General features: G+C 46.1%; 1 protein-coding gene and 1 pseudogene across 5 annotated transcripts in view; both read right to left on the bottom strand.

Moving 5' to 3' along the window:
• Window positions 1–21,164, bottom strand: part of CRACDL (CRACD like) — a 126,688-nt gene that overhangs the window by 59,585 nt on the left and 45,939 nt on the right. The gene's annotated exons all lie outside the window — the stretch shown is intronic.
• LOC140595896 (uncharacterized) lies at window positions 1,057–16,111 on the bottom strand (annotated as a pseudogene).

The following is a 21,164-nucleotide window of genomic DNA, read 5'->3' as shown; positions in this document are numbered from 1 at the left end:
TGGAGCCTGCTTCTCCCTCTGCCTGTGTCTCTGCCTCTCTCTCTCCTCTCTGTTTCTCATGAATGAATAAATAAAAAGCCTTTAAAAAAAAAAAAGAAAGATGTGGAGAAAGTCAATTAAACAATGTATGAACAAAATGGACATATCAATAAAGGAGAAAACATAAAAAGAAAGATGAACTCTGGAGCTGAGAAGTATAGTAACTGAAAGAGTCACTAGAGGGATTCAAAGGCAGATTTCAGCAGGCGGAAGAAAGAATTAGAAACTTTGAAGATAAGTCAACAGAAATAACTGAGTCTGAGGAACAAAAAAAGAAAAGATTGAAGTAAAGTGAACAGAGCATAAGAGTACCACCAAATAGACAAATATATGCATTGTGCGAGTCCCAGAAAAAGGAGAGGGAGAAAGAAGCAGAGAGATTATCTAAAGATAGAGACTCCAAAGTCCCCAAATTTCATGAAAGACATGAATATATAAACATCCAAGGAGGTAATGAACTCCAAGTAGGATGAACTCAAAAATACCCACACTCACATACATTATAATTAAACTGTTGAAGGCTGAAGACAAAAAGAATCATGAAAGCAGGAAGAGAGAAGTAAGTCATCACATGCTAGAGATTCTCCACAAAGCAGATTTCTCTAAGAAACTCTAGAGGGCAGAAGGCAGTGGGCTGATAAAGTCAGAGCGCTAAAAGGAAAAAATGTCAACCAAGAACCTTGTATGTGGCAAAACTGTCCTTCAAAAGGGAAGGATAAGCTATCTCCAAATAAACAAAATCTGAGTTTATTGCCACCAGACCTGCCCTGCAAGAAATACTTGTTCAAGGGTGTCCTGCAGGTTGAATGAAAGGGCACTAGACAGTAATCTGAAGCCATATGAAGAAACACCTTAGTAAATGTACACACATGGGTGCATGGGTTTGTAATTCTATTTTTTGTTTTCTAGATGATTTAAGAGACTAATTTCTTTTCCTGGCAGATAAAATTTGTTTCATTGAGTGATCGATCTATGTAACTGCCAAGGCCACAATGTAGAGACAGAAGAGGCGGAGCTTTAACTCTTGGCCTCCTTCTCCTTGGACAGAGTCACAATTTCCTTCTTCCTGGTCTGGAGCCACTCTTCAAGGCACTTACTTAAGTGCTTTCTTGGACTTAGACCTGCAGGCCTCAGCCTGGTCAGCCAGAAGGTTCTTGTGAGCCTTATCTGACTTCAGCTTACGGATGTGTTCCATGAGAATCTGTTTATTTTTCAACATGCTACCTTTACTTTCAGGTATAGGCTGTGATACATGTGGTGGTCAATCTTCCTAGATTCACAGTATCCTCTGAGCAGCCAGCGCAGAATTCTCATCCTCCTCATCCAGGTTACCTTCTTGGTCATCTGAGTGCTACCAGTACTCTTTCACTTCTCTATGCCCATATGCCTGCCTTTCCTGTGGGGCCAAAATGTTTCTCTGCCATTCAGCCCAGGAATGGATAGTCACATGCTCCCAGATGATCAGCCCATCTTTAATCAGCTTCCAGAATTGCTGGTGGGAGTTGGCATTGGCAATTACATTGGTCTCACTGAGATCTAACCAGACCTTCTTTTTGCCATAATGGAGGACACCAGAGGCAAGCCTCTTCTAAAGCCTGAATATACTTATAGCAGTGGCCACAGTGGTGAAAAGAAAGAACTCGAGGCTAACACATTACTAATTTATTTTTATTTTCATTTTTCTAAGAGAAGTAACCTACTTCTTTATTCTTTAAATTCTTTTTATTTTAAGCAGACTTCCACACTCAACCTGGGGGTCAAGCTTGTGACCTTGAAATCAAGAGTCCCATGCTCTACTGACTGAGTCAGCCAGGTACCCCTGCTTTTTAAAAAAGCAATGAGGGGGAATCCCTGGGTGGCTCAGTGGTTTGGCACCTGCCTTCGGTCCAGGGAGTGACCTTGGAGTCCCGGGATTGAGTCCCACATCAGGCTCCCTGCATGGAGCCTGCTTCTCCCTCTGTGTCTCCCTTTCTCTCTCAGTCTCTCTCTGTGTCTCTTATGAATAAATAAATAAAACCTTTTTAAAAAGTGAAAAAAATAAATAAAAAAGCAATGAGTAGTCTAAGAGCCAGCAGTGTTGTAGCTTTGGTTTGTAACTCTGCATTTTTTTTCTACACTATATAAGAGACTGACGTATTTTTAAAGATTATTAGTTTATTTTTTGGACACACAATGTATAAAGATGTTATTCTGTTACATCAACAACTGAAATGAATGGAGACAGACATGTAAGAGGACTGGGGTGTTACTGAAGTTAAGATGGTATAAATTCAAATTAAATTGTTAGGATGTTAAGTGTTATTCCCATGGGAACCACAAGGAATGTAGCTATGGAGTAAGTACAAAAGGAAAGGAGAAAGGAACTGAAACATTTCACTACCAAAAAATCAACTAAACACAAAAGAAATGCATGAAATTAGAGATAAAAGAAATCTATAAGGTTTAGAAAAAATAGCAAAATGACAGAAGAAAGTTTTTCCTTATCAGTCTTAAAAGGAAGCCAATTCTGAAATAAGCTACAACACGATGAACCTTGAGGACATTATGCTAAGTGAAATAAACAAATCATGAAAAGACAAATGCTGTATTATTCTACTACTTAGAAGAATCAAAATTATAGAGACATAAAGTAGAATGGTGGTTTGCAGGGGCTAGGGGAAGCCATAATAGGGAGTGACTGCTTAATGGGAATAGACTTTCTGTTTTGCAAGATGAAAAGCATTCTGGAGATGGAAAGTGGGGATGGTTGCATGACAATAAAAATGTACTTAATCCCACTGAACTGTACACTTAAAAATGGTTACGATGATTTTCTGTGGTGTGTATTTTATAACAAGAAAAAATGAAAAAAGTGCACACAAAAACTTGCACACCAATGTTCATAGCAGCATTACTTATAATTAACAAAAAGTAGAAATAACCTATATGTTCATGAATTGATGACCAAATAAAAAATGTGGTATAGGGGCACCTGGGTGGCTCAGTGGTTTAATGTCTGCCTTCGGCTCAGGGCATGATCCCAGGGTCTTGGGATCGAGTTCCACTCTGCTACATCTCTGCTTCTCTCTCTATGTCTCTCATGAATAAATACATAAAACATCTTTTTAAAAATGTGGTATATACATATAATGGACTATTATTCAGCCATATAAAGGAATGAAGTACTATTCATGCTGCAACATGGATCAACCTTGAACACACTATGCTAGGTGAAAGAAGTCAACACAAAAGACTACAACCTCTATGAAATATCCAGAATAGGCAAATCCCTAGAGATGGAAAGTAGATTAGCATTTGCCTAGGGCTGGGGAATGGGGTGCTGAGGGAAGAGAAGTGGAGTGGGAAGTGACTGCTAATGGGCACAAGGTTTCTTTTGGGTGAGATGAGTATGTTCTAAAATTAGATTATGCTCACAGTTGCACAACTCTATAAATACTCTAAAACCTGTAGACAGTGCATTTTAAACAGGTGAAGTTTATGGTACATGGATTATATGTCAGTACAGCTTCTGGGGGAAAAAAGTGTTACCAGAAAAAAAAGGTAAAATAAAGAGCTTTTTGGGGATCCCTGGGTGGCGCAGCGGTTTGGCGCCTGCCTTTGGCCCAGGGCGCGATCCTGGAGACCCGGGATCGAATCCCACGTCGGGCTCCTGGTGCATGGAGCCTGCTTCTCCCTCTGCCTGTGTCTCTGCCTCTCTCTCTCTGTCTGTGACTATCATAAATATAAATAAATAAAAATAAAAAAAAAAAGAGCTTTTCGGAAAAGGTGACATGAAATGTTTGTCTCCAGCAATCCCAAACTAAAACAAATATTAAAGGAAGAAGGATATGATCTCAGATGGAAGCTTTGGAGATGTGGGTAGGAATGGAGAACAATATACATGTAGGTAAATCTGAGCGTGGACAAGAAGGGTAGGCGGCCTGGATTTCAGCCAGAGGCCCTGTGCACAAATGGCATAAATGTGTGCCCTGGCTCTACTTTCCCTTCCCACAACGTTCCATTTCCTTCCAGCCTGGGGCCTTTGCAGATGCTGTTCCCTCTGCTTGAACATGCTCTTCCCTGCCCTCATGCCCTCCTTTTCTTATTAACTCCTACTTATCCTCAATTCTGCTTCCTCAAGAAGACTGATATGCCCCTTCAGGATGACCCAGGACCTCCCACAACATACCTGTTCATGGCACTTGCCAATTATAATCATATCTGTGTTTGCATGATTCTCTGATCCAGTTCTGCTTTGTAGATTTAAACCTGCTTACAATCCCTATACATTTAATCAATTTTTCCTCGTCGTGGGGAAAAAGACAAAAATAAATTGTGACTTAACTATTGTTCTCTAGTGAGTCACACCAGAATCTGCCTGTACCTTTTTTAGAAAAATAAATTTCACATTACTGAGGCAAATGGAATGTGTAATGCTCGCAAAGTTCCTGTGAGAAATCTCTCTTCAAAAATTGTGGCAACTTAGTGATTCACGATAGATATTATTATCCTTCAGAGCAGAGGACTTGACCACTGTACCCACCCCAAAGTGACAGGGGTGTCAAGGCTGGAATCATCACAGCCATTTCTCTGACACCTAGATGTGTGTGCGCAAAACCTTCTTTGTCTACCTGTCAGAAAGGACAAAGAGGAGAAAGAGATCCACTTTGACATTTGGGAGAAAAGAAAGCCAAGAGGCCTTATAAGCAAAGGGCTGAAACCAGAGAACTCAGATACTGAGTGACAGTGCTTTGACTAGAACAAAAGGGAAGAATGAAGGAACATACTGGGTGGTCAGTTTTGAAGCTTCCAGTATCCTGTAATTGTTTATCTTATGAAAAAATAAAATTAAGCTTGGCCTAGAGAAGCAAGTCATCCTGTATCGAAACATGAAGACTAACTCCTTGAGGACAGAGAACGTGCACCAGCACGGTACTGCCATACAAGGTGCTCAGTAAACGCTGATGAGTGGATGAATGGATGCATGAACCAAAGGCACTTATAACACTTGCTAGCCAAAAGAATCACCTCCTGATAAAAATGAAACAGCATCCACTACTCAGTCAATTCCCAAGGCCACTTAGCTAAAAACTATGTCACGTTTCTTCAGCCTGAGTTCTGCTTGCCCACTGTCTTCCTTTAGACATGACTTAGGGACACCCATGCAGAGCTAAAGTTCAATGGCCCTCAGGAGTGAAGGAATACCAATGCAGAGGACCTTCCTGCTCCAGATGCCTTGCTCCCATCGTCAGGCTTCCCTTTGGCTATGGCCTGCTCAAGAACAGCGAGGGATTCCACAAAGAATGGGGCCACGGGCCACAATTCACTGGGCTGTTTCTTTGCAAAGGTATGATGAGTTTCGTTCACACAAACTCAATAATCCACGAGATAAACAGCACAGTTTGTAAGCAAGTCAACAAGTATCTTATGGAAGATCACCAACACCATTTCTGAAATTTACGTAACAGTTGATTTCCTGGTATTCAGAATCCTTGTAAATGGGTGACTTGATCTGCTACTTAGCTGGAAATGCATACAGCGCGGTGTATATATGTAGACACCCACACGTGAACCTGTGCTCACACATGAAGCCTAAGCCTACATGAATACTCCTCAATAAAACTTATGTCTCAGACTGTGATGCACGACAGCTCCTGCAGGAGGAACCCGTTTTTACACAACCAGAAGTGGAGGTTTTCATATGAGATTTGAGGAACATTAGTTTAGACATTCTCAGGTTATTCAACTAAAAAAAAAAATTCTATTAGAGACTTTAACAAAACTATTACTTCAAAAATAGGTAGGCATAAGAGCTTCAAACTTTGCAACCTTAATTTAGATATTGTATTTGCATAATTCTTGGGAAAATAGGATATAAATTCACTCTAATGCTGGGGATATCTTGCCAAGAGGGTATGTAACTTAGAAACTTTTCCATCTTGGAGAGAGAGCTGTGCCTTGTGCTGACTGCTGCACATACACCTGACAAATGGGCCACTGGAACCCAGGGCACAGAGAAGCTTTACCAGGGCTGGGCCATATTTAATGTCATCAGTTTACTGAGATGATAAACTCTCCATTTTAAAAAGATTTTATTTATTTGAGAAAGGCAGAGAGAGAGAGGGCACATGAGTGCACAGGAGCAGGGGTAGGGGCAGAGGGAGAGGGAGAAGCAGGCTCCTCACTAAGCAGGAAGCCCAACACAGGCTGGCCCCAGGACCCTGGGATCATGACCTGAGCCAAAGGCAGACAGTTAACTGACTGAGACACTCGGGCAGCCCCGTAAACTCCCTTTTCAAATGCATGTATATCAAAAAGTAAGAACATGAAGAAAGCTCTCACAGCTTAATTTATCTAGGATGTTACATATGTGATTGGCATTTCTGCAGCACGGCAGATGCAGAGCTGAGATTTTTTTCCTTTTAGTAGGAAGTCATGCTCCAAGGGCTATTAATAAGGAGACATAACACCACCCCTCATTCCGGCCCACTCAAAATAGGCAGACTCAGGCACTGAGGTTGAGTAATTATCAGTAAAAAGATTTTTATGAAACAAGAACAATGATGAGGACTTCCACGGACAGGGCTTTACACAGTACAAAGGAACCCTAAAATGCTGGGCTACTGTCCCCATTGTAACAAAAGCAGAGAGGGAGGCTCAGCCAGGTGGACCATCTGCCCCCAAGCCCCCAAGCATCCCCCACATTGCCAAGATGTGTGTGTGCAGCTGAAGGGGCACCATCTACATGCCAACACCGTCCAACCAGCCCAAGTGACGTGCAGAGGTGACAATCACCTGGATGGACAGGGGCTGCCTTACTGGGAATCTTTCCATCTGGTGAATAAGACGTGCGACTCTTTTACCCTGATCAAATGAATTTAAGTCATGCCACTGCTCTGCTTCCCTGTGTTCCCCCATGACAGGTCAAACGCACTGAGAACTGCACACCTTCAGAGGATGAGGGCAGCGGGACAGCGGGGCATCTGCCATAGCTCAGTCTGTAAGCCCCTGGTGCTGGGTCTTTGAGCACAGCAATAATTCTAATGGTCTTTCACTCTGAGCTCTGCTTTCTTCCCATCACCCAAAGTGTACACACTGTGCCATGTGGACCCAAGCTTCAGGCGTGGCACATTAAGAGTAAAATGCTCTGTGTTGGGACACCTGGGTGGCTCAGTGATTGAGCATCTGCCTTTGGCTCAGGGCGTGATCCCGGAGTCCTGGGATCAAGTCCTGAATTGGGCTCCCCACAGGGAGCCTGCTTCTCCCCTGCCAATGTCTCTGCCTCTCTCTCTGTGTCTCTCATGAATAAATAAAATCTCTAAAAAGAAAAAAATGCTCTGTGTTGCCAATCCTCTTCCCCTCTGCCTTTCTCTTCTTTTCATTCCCCTAACCCCACTTCCGCTCCCTGTTCCCCTTGCAATATATGCATGTGTCACAAAGAAATTCATTATTTTGTCCCAGAATCCACACAACCCAAGGAGATAAATTAATGTCTGTAATGAAGGAGGTCAGAAACATACTAGAAAACCTGGCATTAGATACTGAAGGTCTATTCTTTTGCCCCAGGGGACGGCAGCTGTGGTGTATACACACGCGTGCGCGCGCGCACACACACACACACACACCTGCGTCTCTCTGTGCTCAGAAGCCCACCTTGGCTCAGGCCTGAGGCGCTGCTAAAAGGAAGCCACCCTGTGGATGCTGAGTAAGCCTCCCACACTTCCATCCTGCTGGGGACCAGCAGCAGGCAGAAGAGAGGGCCTTCCCCGTCCATCCCCCACATCCTGCAGTGGCTTAGGGCCCTTGCGATGCCACTGGGTGCTGATCCAGAGCCTTCTTCCCTATCTCCCCAAGCAGTCTCACTGGGCCTGGACACCAGGGAGTGGGGCCTCTGCCAACCACAGCCACTCCTGAGGCCCTCACAAGCCCCCAGTGCAGGTGTGAAGACCCAGCAGTAAAAGCAAAGAAACACATGCACTGCTGCTTTCTCTCCGAGTCTGAAAGGCCAGGGGTGACACTGCAGGAAGTTGGTCCAGAGCTGGCACCTGCCTCCCTCTAAGTGGAGTCACTGCCAGCTTGCTGAGGATGAAAAATAACAAACCTGGGCTTTGTTTCCCTGGGGTCGCCACAGGCGGGCAAAGGACAATGACAGGATAAGGTTGCCTTTTCCATCTGGGTAGGGGCTGATCCCAGGAAGAAATGAGATCCAATGCTGAAAAAATTCCAAGCAGATTCTGAGCCAAACACAGCCAAATCCGATGCCTCCCTCTCGTTCCAGCACCAGGAACACATGGCACGGCCTGTCCCCCTTGAAGCGTGTCTGCAGAGCGAGGGGCCACCGTTGGGGACATATTCGTCTCTGCCACCCAACATGTGCTCCTTAGCTCTGCGTTTCTCTGTTCTTTGTTCTTAAAAACCCATCATGTTATCCCAGGTTCACAACAGGTTTTGTGAACTGTTTTCCAAATGCTTGTGTTACCGGGCACCGGCTCACCCCACTCCCCTGTGGCAGTGACAGGACTCCCAGCGCTCCTGCTCAAGACCACACCTGGCAGGTGCACAGACCACACCACGGGGGAAATCACCTGCTTGGGGAGGCTTTCTGGCCTTTCCCCAGCACAAAGCTGGCCTCCCCAGGTGATGTCCTCTCTGACATCTGCAGCTGAGCCACTTATGAGTGACAGACACTGGCGGCAACCCAGCTTCGCAACGTCGCCTGCCTTGAGTTGGTCCAATGTCTAAAGACTGCTAACCAGGACGGTCAGCAGTTTCCAGGCAACGTCTGGAGGGCTGGCAGAAGGCTCTAGAGAACAAGTGTGATTCTGGATTATCACTGAAACCAAGCAGCAAGGGGGCAGCAACGGTGGCAGGGGTGAGACAGTGACTTCTGAAGATGTTTCTAAGAAAATCCTAGCTTGCTTTTCTGTTTTCCAAAATGCATCTATATAAAATTCTAGTCAGATGGTTCACAATTTAAACAATAAAGCATGACCCGTGTATGTGACGGTGCCAAAAGAAAGCAGTGACTTGGAAAATGATCACCAAGAGCTCTGAAGGATTTTACACATACTCGCCTTTGTGTGCTTTCGAGGCTGAAGGCCTGCTGCCTCGATGCCAACAGGAGTCCACTGCTCAGGGTTCAGCTTTCTCCTGGAAAAGGGACAATAGGCTGGCAGGGTCGCCTGTATCCTGTAGGTGGTTCAGGGGCCCATGCAGTAGGTTAAACTACTGAAGGGTCAGGGTTAGGGTTAGTCGGGGCTGGGGTCTTAGAGATCCCAGCTAACAGCACTCCCCCAGAGGCCCCAGCTGGTCAAACCCAGCCAGACCCACAGCAGCAACCCACTCCTGCTCGAGGCCAGCCTCCATCAGCCTCACAGAACTCTGAGCCCATGAACCTGCCCGAGCTGGATGGCTCGGGGACCAAGAAGTACCCAGAGGAGCAGGAGAGGAAGATGCGCTCCAGCCTGCTTGCACAGGCACACACACCTCTGCACCCCCTTCCAGTGTGCGCTCCATGGCACTGTTTGTACATCTTTAACCTCTGCTCAATTTCAAGAAAAATGTTCAGGAATTTTGTTTCTTTGGCTCTTTCTTTGCCCTTCTTTGCAGTGCCCAAACGACAAGGCCAATAACACCCCTGGTGCATTCCTATTATAATGGAGTCTATAAACCCCAACAGAAAATCTTTTATGCAAGGAAATCAAAGGGTTTTGCTTCAGGCCTCTGGGCTCATTTTACTCAGAGGGAAGAGAATAAAGCAGGTCCCAGGTCCCAGATGGTTTATACTCTCATTTAATGCTCACAAATCTCTCTGAATTAAACAGTGTATCTCATCTCCTTTTTACAGCTGAGAAAACAGGATCAGAGAAGTTAAGCAACCGGTCCAAGACCACTGAGCCAGGAAGTGGAAAATGTGACACTCAAATCAAAGTCTGTACCTCACCCAAGTGTGAGCTCTCTCCCATGAGAGCAACTGCCTCCTAAGAAGTGCAGGCCAGGAGTCGGAGTGATGGTCAAGCTATATCCTCCTGGGGCTTACACTCTGGCAGCATGGATCAAGAGCCCTCAAAATCTTTTCTGATCTGGTAATAGCACTTCTAAGAATTTGTCTTGAGATCATATGGCAGCCCTTGGGAACGTTTCAAAGGCTCATCAGCAGGAAACTGGTTACAGTGCTGTGACACTGCCATATGAGGGAACGCTAGCTAGTCACAAACAAGATTCTGTTACATGAAAATATCGATGGACACAGAAGAATGCCCACAGTTCACTGTGCTGGGGAGAAGTGGCCTAGAGCAGCGCTTCCACATGTCATCCGAAGGCTTCCACCACAGGTTTTGCTTCAATCTGGGGCAGGGCCTGAGAGTCTTGTATTTCTAACAAGTCCCTGGGTGATGCCAATGATGCTGTCCATGGGCCCTCCATTGACAAGCACTGTGCTATAAAAGTGTGTGCAGTAAAACCCATTATTTGTTTAAAGTCTCTGGATGCATAAGAGGAATATGGAAGGACCACAAAAAGATGTGACCTGCAGTTATGTCTGGGCCACAGAATTATATGTATTTAAAGCTTTTCTTTTGCGCTTTTCAAGGTTTTTGCAATTTTTCTGATTGAAACTGTATGTTGGTTCATAATCAGGAATAGTTCCGATAGTTGCTTTTGAAGACAAGGCAGGGGCTGTAAGGAGCCCAGGACTTGGGGCCTGGGATCTGGAGTTGTGAGCTTCCCACCGTGAGTCTCAGTTTCCTGACTTGGCAGCCTGAGGAGGGGGTGCTGGAGCCGGGCCACTGGGAGTGGAAGTTCCTGCCCAAGGCCAGGCACTCGAGAGGATCTCAGCTGCTTAGAACCAAGAGCTTATTTGTGAGAGGTCATTTCTGTCATTCCCAAGGCACTTTCACACTTATTCCTCATGTCCCCACCTCATTTCTGTGTCAGAGCTGGAGGAGAAGCTACCATTGTGGAACCTCAGATCACCGAACAGCAATGAAGGCGAGCATCTCGGCCCAGGCAAGGCACGTCCACGCGGGCTGGCCCACGGCGAGCCTCTGTCACAGGACACAGCTTCCCTTCTGGTTCCACTACCTCTCACGCCCTCTGGCAGGTCCCTCACACAGGGACCACCACATGGTGCTCTGACCTCCCCGCCCCCCCAAAACTGGCCAGGGGCAGGGATGCAGAACCGAGGTCTCTGAGGGCCTCCCAGGAACCCAGCTGGGCAAGACCCCACACGACATGCCATGTAGCCTCTCTGTGCCTCTAGAGTAGCCCTCACACACTCTTGGGACTTTAAAAACATCACAACGTGCTTTTCCTCACATACCACTTGGAACATTCAGGCTGTTTAAACACCAATACGAAAGATGGGTCCACTATTAATAAATTCCTTTCAGCCACAAAAGCAGTCAAACCAAACAATTAAGGGCCCCACAGCTCAATTGAGCGTTTAAATGACTTAGAGTAGCTATTTATAAGCGTCAGAAGTGAGGTAGGCAACTCCAAAATCTTCCCGTGCTTTGTGCTGTTCAGAGTTGACCTTCACAAAGAGGGAAGTGTCACGTTTGGGTCTGTTACTTGCTTACTATCCCAAAGTGGCGTTATAAAGAACCCAATGGCCATCATGAGTTATACCGATTTTAACTGAAGCCAAAAACAAACAAGCAAACAAAACCCAAAACCCAACAACTACCCAGAAAGAGTAGCTGTAGATCATGTTGCCACACTGACAGTTTTTTCATGGTTCTGGCTGAACACACCTCTGTGGAAACCGCAAAATGACACCTGAGGGCAGGACCCGAGCTGAGAATCAGGAGGCTTTCTGCATAGGCTGCCGGGCACAAGTCCCTCCACCCTGAGCCACATGGGGCTGGTCACCCTCAGCACATCCTGGCCCATCCTCCCAACTCCCAGGGATGCCAAGGTCTCTCTGCTCTGCTGAGGATGCTCCCTGCTATCTCTGACAGAGGGAAGAGGGCAAGGGGACAGCACAGGAAGGAAGAGAGCAGGCCCAGGAGAGTGAGCTATTATCCCATTCATGCGACCAGCTGGCCGGCACTGGGCAGACTTTGCTTCAGGACCACGTGGCCTGAGAAGTAACACACAGACATAGATGGTTCTATGTGGGGCATCAAGAATTGCTGGAAATAACACACTGCAAAGGACTAACAGAATGGGTTTTGGCTGTGCTGACAGAAGTAAAGAGATGCAAGTATCTGCATGTATAAGAAAGAAAGAAAGAAAGAAAGAAAGAAAGAAAGAAAGAAAGAAAGAAAGAGAGAAAGAAAGAAAGAAAGAGAGAGAAAGAAAGAAAGAAAGAAAGAAAGAAAGAAAGAAAGAAAAAGAAAGAGAAAAGAAAAGAAAGAAAAGAAAAGAAAAGAAAAGAAAAGAAAAGAAAAGAAAAGAAAAGAAAAAAGCAGGAACTAGGCAGCCAAGGAAATTACACATTTGTCCCTGATGGCTTGCACTTTGGAGATCTGATTACGTAGTGGCTGCAGCTGCCAAGGATTTGTCCTCTTGGGCATGCATGACACCTTTTGTCACCACACAATGTGGCCTGCTGGTCTGTTCACTTCCTTCTAGGTTGATTCTCAGATTTCCCATCAGCCATCTTGATCCTGGGGGAAGACACAAGCCCAAAAACTAGCTTCCTGTTTTTGAAAGCAAAAGCCCAGAATGCTCCAGTGATCTCTCTGAATTGGAGAACATTCAGGTTTGGAATTAGATGTGAAGATTTGAGGAAACTGTAAAATTACGGAAGACAAATTCTATGTCTGGGCTTGTTTGCCTTTGGTTGTTTTTTGTTTTAGTTTTTTGTTTTTTGTTTTTTTTAATCATGTAAAGATATAGGTAATACTATTTTAATGCCTTTACAGGTCTAAAATCGCCTTGCCAGTTTAGGTATTAAAATAGTAGCTCGTTTTTAAGTTAACTTAGAAAACAGTTTATTTAGACAAGCAGTACAAATGCACCACAGAACATAAATCTGTTAAATTACTTTTCACAGTTTTCTCATCCTGTTACAAGCTGCCGATGTTCCCTACTAAGCACGGCTTTGGCCCTGAGACGGTGAGCAGAGTAAGGGCCAGGCTATATGGGATGCAGCTTTGTGTTCACAGCACCGTGGGCTCTGTTAGAGCCCAATAAACAGTCACTGACTTACATGAACGTATTGGAAGTCTAATTTTTAAGGTTGTCAACTAAGAACAGTTCCTGCTTTCTGTACGACTTCATTTTTATCATCACAAGGGAAGATAAGATGCAGTGGCAACCCTGGGTACACTCATAGCCACTCTTCCATCACTTGCCCTTGACAGACATCAATAATCAACCACAGCATCTTCCTCAGATTGTTCCCCACACAGGCCTCCAGGAAGTCACGGCCAGCTGCCTGGGGGCAGCTACACTGTTGGCAGGAGTGGCAACAATCTATAGAATGGTTCTAGCTTGGCTCAACCACTAACTACCTACTAAACCAGCTCAATGACTTGGAATGAATAATTGCCCTCTCTTGGCCTCAGTTTCAATTATGATATGAGTGGTTTGGACTCATATTGGATATCGAACAGACCATTAAATTACTTTTGAAAAATAAAGGTCTGTAAAATTGGCACAAGTTCTTTTTCTGTGAAGATGTGCCAGTCAGCCAACACATAAAATATGTTTGAGCTGAGGACAACGTATATTGAAAATATATTTTCAACATCAAGTTCTTGATGTATGGTGGTAATACCACTCGTCTGGCCCCATCTACCTTATCTCCCGCCTACTCCCCCACAAACTCACTTGCAGCCACACTGGAGACTCTGCACACCTGCAGGGAACCCCTGCTCTTCACCTCCCACACTCATCAGCAACTTCTACCACCACCCGGGGCCCTGGGAAATCTTTGTGCTTGCTGGGCACTGTGCATATTTCCTTGGAGCTCCTGGACGGTCACATCATTTCTTACACCGCTCTGCTCCTGGGCCTTGTGCTTCTTGAGGTCAGAGATGAGTTCTTTTCATCTCTTAGCCTTCAGGCCTACACATAGTAGGGGCCTGAGGTAGGTGTTCTGAAGGAATGGGCCTCCCCACTGATGCATATAAAGTCCAAGGGCAGCATTCATCAGGTAATAAACTTGTAATCACCTTTAATAAGGTCTTTCACTTTGTTAACTTTCTTTGGAATGTCTAAGAAAAAAAATATTCTCAAATAGTTTATTTTATTTGAGCCATTTGGTAAGGTTCTCTGAAAAAGTGCTCCTGTGTGATTCACATGTGGGGGCTGGTGGGGTGTGACATAAATATCTTCCTATGCGGTAATCTGGAGACATCACGCTCGGAGAGCAAGGACATGGAGCAATATGAACGTACATTTGGCTGGCTATGTGAAGATACCTGATATTCCAAATTGTTGCAGCTTCTCTCTCTTTTGAAGACCTTCAAATAAGCAGCAAAGTCCCCATTTTCTGAATTATTTCCATGGAGTTGGGTGTAGTACACAACATTTAGCAATTAATGACTATAGCAGTCTCATGGGGCATAGCCAGCTTCCTCAGTCAGAATGAATTCTTTGAGGACAATACCAATAAATCTGGTTCCTTCTGTATATCCCAAGGTGCCAAGTGTGCAGCAGGTGCTTAGTCAATGCATAGTGAACACACTGCAACATATAAACCATGTAAGCTTCCTCTTGGCCAGGGTCATCTGCAGACATGGCACCAAGCACAGTTCTAGAGTCATTATGGTAGAACTGCATGCATTCTTGGCTGATGCACACGAAAGTGACCATAGAAAGGCAGGTGTGTTGATCTGGCAAGACCTCGTGAATAAGTGAGAACACTGGGGATTTCTCAGATTCCACCTTCTAGTGAGCCAAGGCCTGATGGTGATGGCAACTCACCATATGCCAAGAATTGCTGTAAATATTTCATATACATTTACTCTTTAAATGTTGGCTGAATTGAGTACTAGGAGTGTTTTGTCCATTCCAGGCAACTCTGAGTCGTTAATCAAAGAAAGCGTCACCTGGTGGCAGTTGGCAAAAGCAGGAAACGCCAGCACAAGTACGGGGTGGAGGTGGGCTCCTGAGGTCTCTGCATCTGTGAGCCCGCACACCATGGGACTGCTGTTTCCGAGCACGTTTGCTGGGTGCCTGCTCCTAAGGCAGTAACAGGACTTCCAGGTCTCTGGCAGCAGATCAGGTGGTTGCACAGCTAGGAGACTCGCTTCTGTCCCCACCTAGTTTCTCTCCAAGGGCAAGGGCATTGCAGCAAGAAGTGACCCAGACTGCCTGATAGTCACTCTGGGCTCTGGAGAGCCCCCTCTCCGGAACGGTCTCTGGGAGCTACATCAGGTAACAGCCTGGCCAAATCGACACATCCACTGCCGTGCAAGGGAGAGATCCGCCTGTCCCTACTGACTGCCTCTGGGGACCAGCAGCCTCAGCATCACCTAGGAGCTGGTTAGTGGGACCGACTCTCAGGCTCCACCCAGACCTATGCACTCACAACCCCCAATGGAACAAGATCCCCAGGTGATTCCTCTGCGTGTCAAAGTTTGAGAATCACTACATTAGAGTGGTTGTTCCCAACTCTGGTTGCACATCACAATCACTTGGGGACATTTTAAAACTCCAGCCCATTTCTGGCAGTGTGACCCAGGTGTCAGTATTTTCTTAGTGATTTCAAATGTAGCCAGGGTGGAGAACCACTATCCCAGAGGTGAATCAAGACTTCTGAGAGCAGGGACGCCTGGGTGGCTCAGTGCTTGAGCATCTGCCTTCAGCTTAGGTTGTAATCCCAGGGTCTTGGGATCAAGTCCTGCATGGATCTCCCTGCAGGGAGCCTGCTTCTGCCTCTGCCTATGTCTCTGCCTCTTTCTCATGAGTAAATAAATAAAATCTAAAAAAAAAAAAAAAGACCTCTGAATGCAGCCCTCACGTCATTAGGTGAGCCTGCAGGTGAGACATACAACCCCTGTGTAAGGACACAGTACTCTCCTACAAGGACAAGGAATTGCTCCAAGTCTAGTGCTTGCACCATCCAGGCAATTGAAGTGTTCACGGCCTCCAGCGTAGCCTGGTCCACGGCCTTGTGGTGGAGTTGGGCACACAGCATCACTAGTTGGGGGAAGAGGGCTCTTCACATTGGTCCAGCCCTCTTCTGAGGTGCCTCTTACAATACAGGCTTAGGGCAGCCCAGAAGATTGACCCCTGCACCCCCCCCCACACACACTCATGGCTGGGCTGCACTCAGAAGGGCTGGAAAACCAGACTTCTGGAGGAAGAGGCAGCCTGCTTTCCAGCCCCCAGGGGATAGCCAGGGAACACTTGGGGTGATGCATCTAAAGCACAAACTGGGGGTGGAGGGGGAAGCACATGGCTCTGCATCCAAGGCCACAGCCTCCACTAGCTAAAGGGTTTTAAGTTCCAACAAAGGAAAATAGGACTGTGGTCTTTTAGGAACAGAAACCCATGCAGCAGGGGAAGGTGAAGACCATTCAGGCTGCATGCTATTTTCAAGTGGTTGGCAGGGGCAGCAATTCCACTCCTGGGCATGACTGAACACAGAGGTGCAGCAGGGGTGCAAACTGTGTGTGCTCATGGACTTAGTAAGAACCTACCGAAGTCTGATTCTTAATACACGGTGTGGCCCGAGGCAGGAGCAACAGCTATGGCCCAGGTCAACGTAGTTCCAGACCCTGGCAAGAGTGGCTGCTGCAGGGACAGGCACGAGACTTATGTCAGGCCAAAGAGAGACTCAGAGCTTTTATGGAACTGCTGAAAATATTTGTCTGCTGGGACCAGGAGGATGTGAGTCTAGAGAGGAAAGAAGCACCAAGACATGAAGAGAGAAAAGAAAATGCACCCAGGTGCTCCGTGTAGAGTTCTGGATCCAGCTGTTCCTAAAGTCAGATTTCCATGCTGTTCCAGCTACATGAGCCACAAAGTCTGCTGTTTTTTTTTAAATGACAGACAAGCCTTTGCAAGCCTTATTTACAAAAGAAAGAGTCCCAACTAATTCTCTGAGCAAACGGGCTGGATAAGTGATGTCAAACTATTTGAACCTCTGAAGTCACAGACAGTCTTCATTTGGCTCCACTTTTAGATCTGCAGGACAAGGGGGTTTGGTAGACTTTCAAGACAGCTGTACCAGGACAGGTTGGGACAAATGATAAAGCAGGTATCAGCACACCGTGTTCCTTGTAGATCTGCATGGGGCAAAGGCATGACCCCTCTGTGTCAGGGTCATCAAAGAACAGCTCAGTTGCTGGCAGAATAAGCCAACTCTAAGCTCTGTGCCATTCCTTGCATGTGCCCATTGCATCCTGATGGCTTCACCTCTTCCATCTGGTGGAAAACCATCTGGCAAAGGATGAAGGACAAGGGCCTTAACAGTGACACAAACTTAGGTGGACCCAGGTAGTGGCAACAAGATTCTTGGGTGGAAAAAGTCACAAAGGGGGTTTAGGAAAGCAAGGCTTATTGTGTCATGTGGCATCCTGAGCCCCAGTAGAAGCAGGGCAGCCGAATAACTCCTGAGTTATTTGGCAGGGGTGGCCTGGGGTAGAGCAGGCCACCAAACTCAAAGAGATGACAACAAGGAAAGCCTTGGTGCCAACCCACAGTGACTGGCACAGAAGATGGAGAATAGAGGTCTTGATGGGCCAAGCAGATATACCAGGGCGCCAGCACCAGCAGTATTTCTCCCATCCAGATACCAAGCACCACAGGCCACCTCTCAGAACACAGAACACAGACGCTATTCACGGTTGCTGAGGGCTGGAAGGAACACCACATTGGCTGAGATTGAGATTGGTGGCCAAGCACCCCTGGGAGCTCAAAGCAGAAAAGAAACTGAGTTGTAGGAAAAACAAGTTGTTTCTCAGGTGCAGACACTGGTGGCCTTGAGACCTGCACTTGGGAGCCCGGCCTGGGGTAGAAGCAGTCGCACACTGCTCCCACTGGCCCACAACATGTTGGGGAGACTGCATTTGTACGGTGCCAACACAAAGTGCAACTTGCATGAAGAACCAGAGGTGATACAATTCGACATCGAAATAGAGAGAGGAGCACTCGTTGTGGTGAGCACCGCGTGACGTATGGAAGTGGTGAAAGGCTATACTGTGCACCTGAAACTAATACTACACTGTATGCCAACTGGAATTAAAATAAGAACTTTTAAAAAAAATCCACAAAAAAATACTCAGGCTGGGCCTGAGTAGAACAGAAAGAGCACCAAGGCGCTGTCTGCACTGGAGTCCTGGCTGTCACTTTCCAGCCTGGCCTCAGTTTCTCACTTCTCACAAGAACTGTCACACAGGCTGTTGTGGAGGACAGAACGAGGTGATGTAATGCACAGAGGAAGTATGGGAGCTAATGGGAGGGATCACTGCTCACTGTTATTTTTGGCATCTCTCAGAATGCAGCACATGGGCGCCCACCCACACCACCTCCACACACAAGGCCTGCTCTGGCTGTCCCGTCCCTAAGTCCCTGGGATGTGGAAATAGTGCCGCCCACGGGAGATGATCTGTGGCTAGGGAGCAGCCCGTGCGGGGAGGGAGGGGTGGTGACCCCACGGGTGCAGGATCCACCTGGAGACACAGGCCAGCAGAGGGCGTGAGGGGACCCGCGGGGCAGGAGCTGGCGCTCGGCAGCAGACACCTGCCTGCCGCTGCCTGCCAGGGACTGAGCAGCACTGAAGGGGGCGAGCGTGCAGCGGCAGCAAATTCCTGCACCAGCCAGAGGACAGAGGCCACAGAGCTCACAGAGCTAGGCGTGGGGCTCAGCGCAGACGGACAGGGCATGACAACGGCTAGCCGGAGCCAGGGACCCATCACAACCTCATGTGCTGGCCTTAAGCGAAGAAATGTGCAGGGTTGGAAGCAGGGGGAAGGGATGTAAGGTGGAGGTGACCTGAATGCCACCCTCTCCCACAATGACTGACAGCCAGCTTGCCTGGCCACACCACCAGGACAGCCCTGCCTCTTCAGTGCAGCTGAGGAAAGAACAAAGCAGGGATGATCTGATCCCCACCTGCAGGCACTTGAAAAATGGGAGGGTGAACCTGAGCTTTCTAGAGACTGGTTGCCCAGTCCTCACACCCCAGAAACAAGAGACCATAGAGTTGGCTTCACCTCACAAGGAGGATAGTGAGACGGCTCCTGGCACAAAAAGGCACAAGAGGGTGGGAAGGGTGTCTGTGTCCATTAGGCATCTGTCCTACAGGAGCATCAGAAGGAAGCTGAAGCCCTAGAACAGGGGCTGCACTTTACAGAGATGATTCCATCAAGACAGTCACTGAAATCTGTCGCTGGACAGTGAATTCAGTGACTGAATTCTCCAGCAACTGGATGAAAGGGCTCAGTTAGCATGGCGTCTTACCTCCAGACTTGGATATCATCACCCTACACACCAGGGATGTAAAGGCCTTCAATTCCATGCTAAGGAGCTGCTAAACCCCGATGATGGTGGGAAGAACAACTGCCTTTTTTTATTGTGGTAAAACATGTAGCAGGTGCATTTTTTGTTTCTTAGCAAAAATAAAAGCCAAAAGCCACAGTGATGCTATGGGAAGAATATTTACAGTTCAGAATCAAATAATGACTACAAAAATATGACTGACAGTGTGATAAGAGTTACAAAAAGTTATCTCAGTAAAGCTGCATTAGGAAGAACTAGAAATGCAGATGAAGATAGGGCCTTTAGAAGCTCAGAATTTGGAATGCCTGGGTGGCTCAGTCGGTTAAGCCTCTGCCTTCGTTTGGCTCAGGTCATGATCACGTGGTAAGACACAGAGGGGCAGAGGGAGAAGCAGACTGCCCGCTGAGCAGGGAGCCTGATGCAAGTTTTGCTCCATCCCAGGACCTGGAAATCATGAGCTAAGCTGAAGGCAGACACTTAACTGAGCCACCCAGGAGCCCCTCAAAATACTTCTAATAATAAAAGTGTAAGCAGGTGATATTAATAAAAGTGGTGGACTAAATAAGGGCCTCCAAAAAAAATCTTTCCTCCATAAAAGCAATGAGAAAACTGGGGCGGGGGGGGGGGGGGAGTTAGAATCAACTTTGTCACAACTCTGGCTATTAACCAAAGTTGGTTTGCAGCACTCCAGGAAGCATTAATCAAGAGACACAGCTAAATCTTAGTATGAAGTGAGCATTTTAACCTGCCTTATTCCAACCCTCTGCCCTCGAGCTCCATGGTAGCCTTGAAAGCCAACAGCTTCACAATTACTCTGTAAATCAGTAGTCTGGCAGTCACTAGAGGGGGAAGAACCAAGTTGAACTTCAAAGCTCCATTCCCAGAGAACTGTCATTCTACCCTTCTGGTGGTTCCCTGGAAAATCCTAATCTATCCTGAGTCAGAGCTCCCTCAGTGTGAAAAGCCTTTTCCCTTCCACTGAGGTATTTGTTGAAAACAATTAAAGGCAAATATTTACATTAAATTAAGATGCATTAAATGGTTCAAATAAAAGACAGAGACTGACAGGATAGATTTTTTTAATGATCCAAATATATGCTGTCTATAAGAGACACAATTTAAGTTCAAAGACACAAATAAGTTGAAAGTGACAGGATGGAAAAAAGATATGCCATGCAAACAACTAAAACAGAGCTGGGGTGACTCTACTAACACCAGACAAAACCGACTCCAAGACAAAAATTACTAGAGACAATGTGGGAAATTGTGTAATAACAGAGTCAATTAATAAAGATTTAACAATTATATACATATATGCACCTAATAACACAGTTTAAAAATACACAGAGCAAAACTGACAGAGTTGAAGGAAGAAATAGGCAATTAGGCAGTAATAGTTGGGGGTCTTCTATGTTCCATCTCAATAATTATGGAACAACTAGACAATCAAAAAGGAAACAGAAGACTTCAATACACGATAAACTGACCAGGTCTAACAGACCAGAACACTCACTCAGTAACAATAGCATACACATTCTTCTCAAGGGCACGTTGAACATTCTACAAAGTAGAATATTTTTTAGGCCATAAAACAAGACTCGATATATTTTAAAAGATTAAAATTATACAAAGTATGTTCTCCAACCAAAACAGAATTAAATTAGAAATTAATAACTGAGGGAAATTTGGGAAACTCACAATGTCTGGAATAAATTAAGTAACAAACTTCTAAGCAACAATAGGTC

The sequence above is a fragment of the Vulpes vulpes genome, chromosome 16 (assembly GCF_048418805.1).
Source record: "Vulpes vulpes isolate BD-2025 chromosome 16, VulVul3, whole genome shotgun sequence".
Taxonomy (NCBI): Eukaryota; Metazoa; Chordata; class Mammalia; order Carnivora; family Canidae; genus Vulpes; species Vulpes vulpes.
The sequence above is the reverse complement of the archived record's forward strand: the minus strand, read 5'-3'. Positions and strand labels throughout refer to the sequence as shown.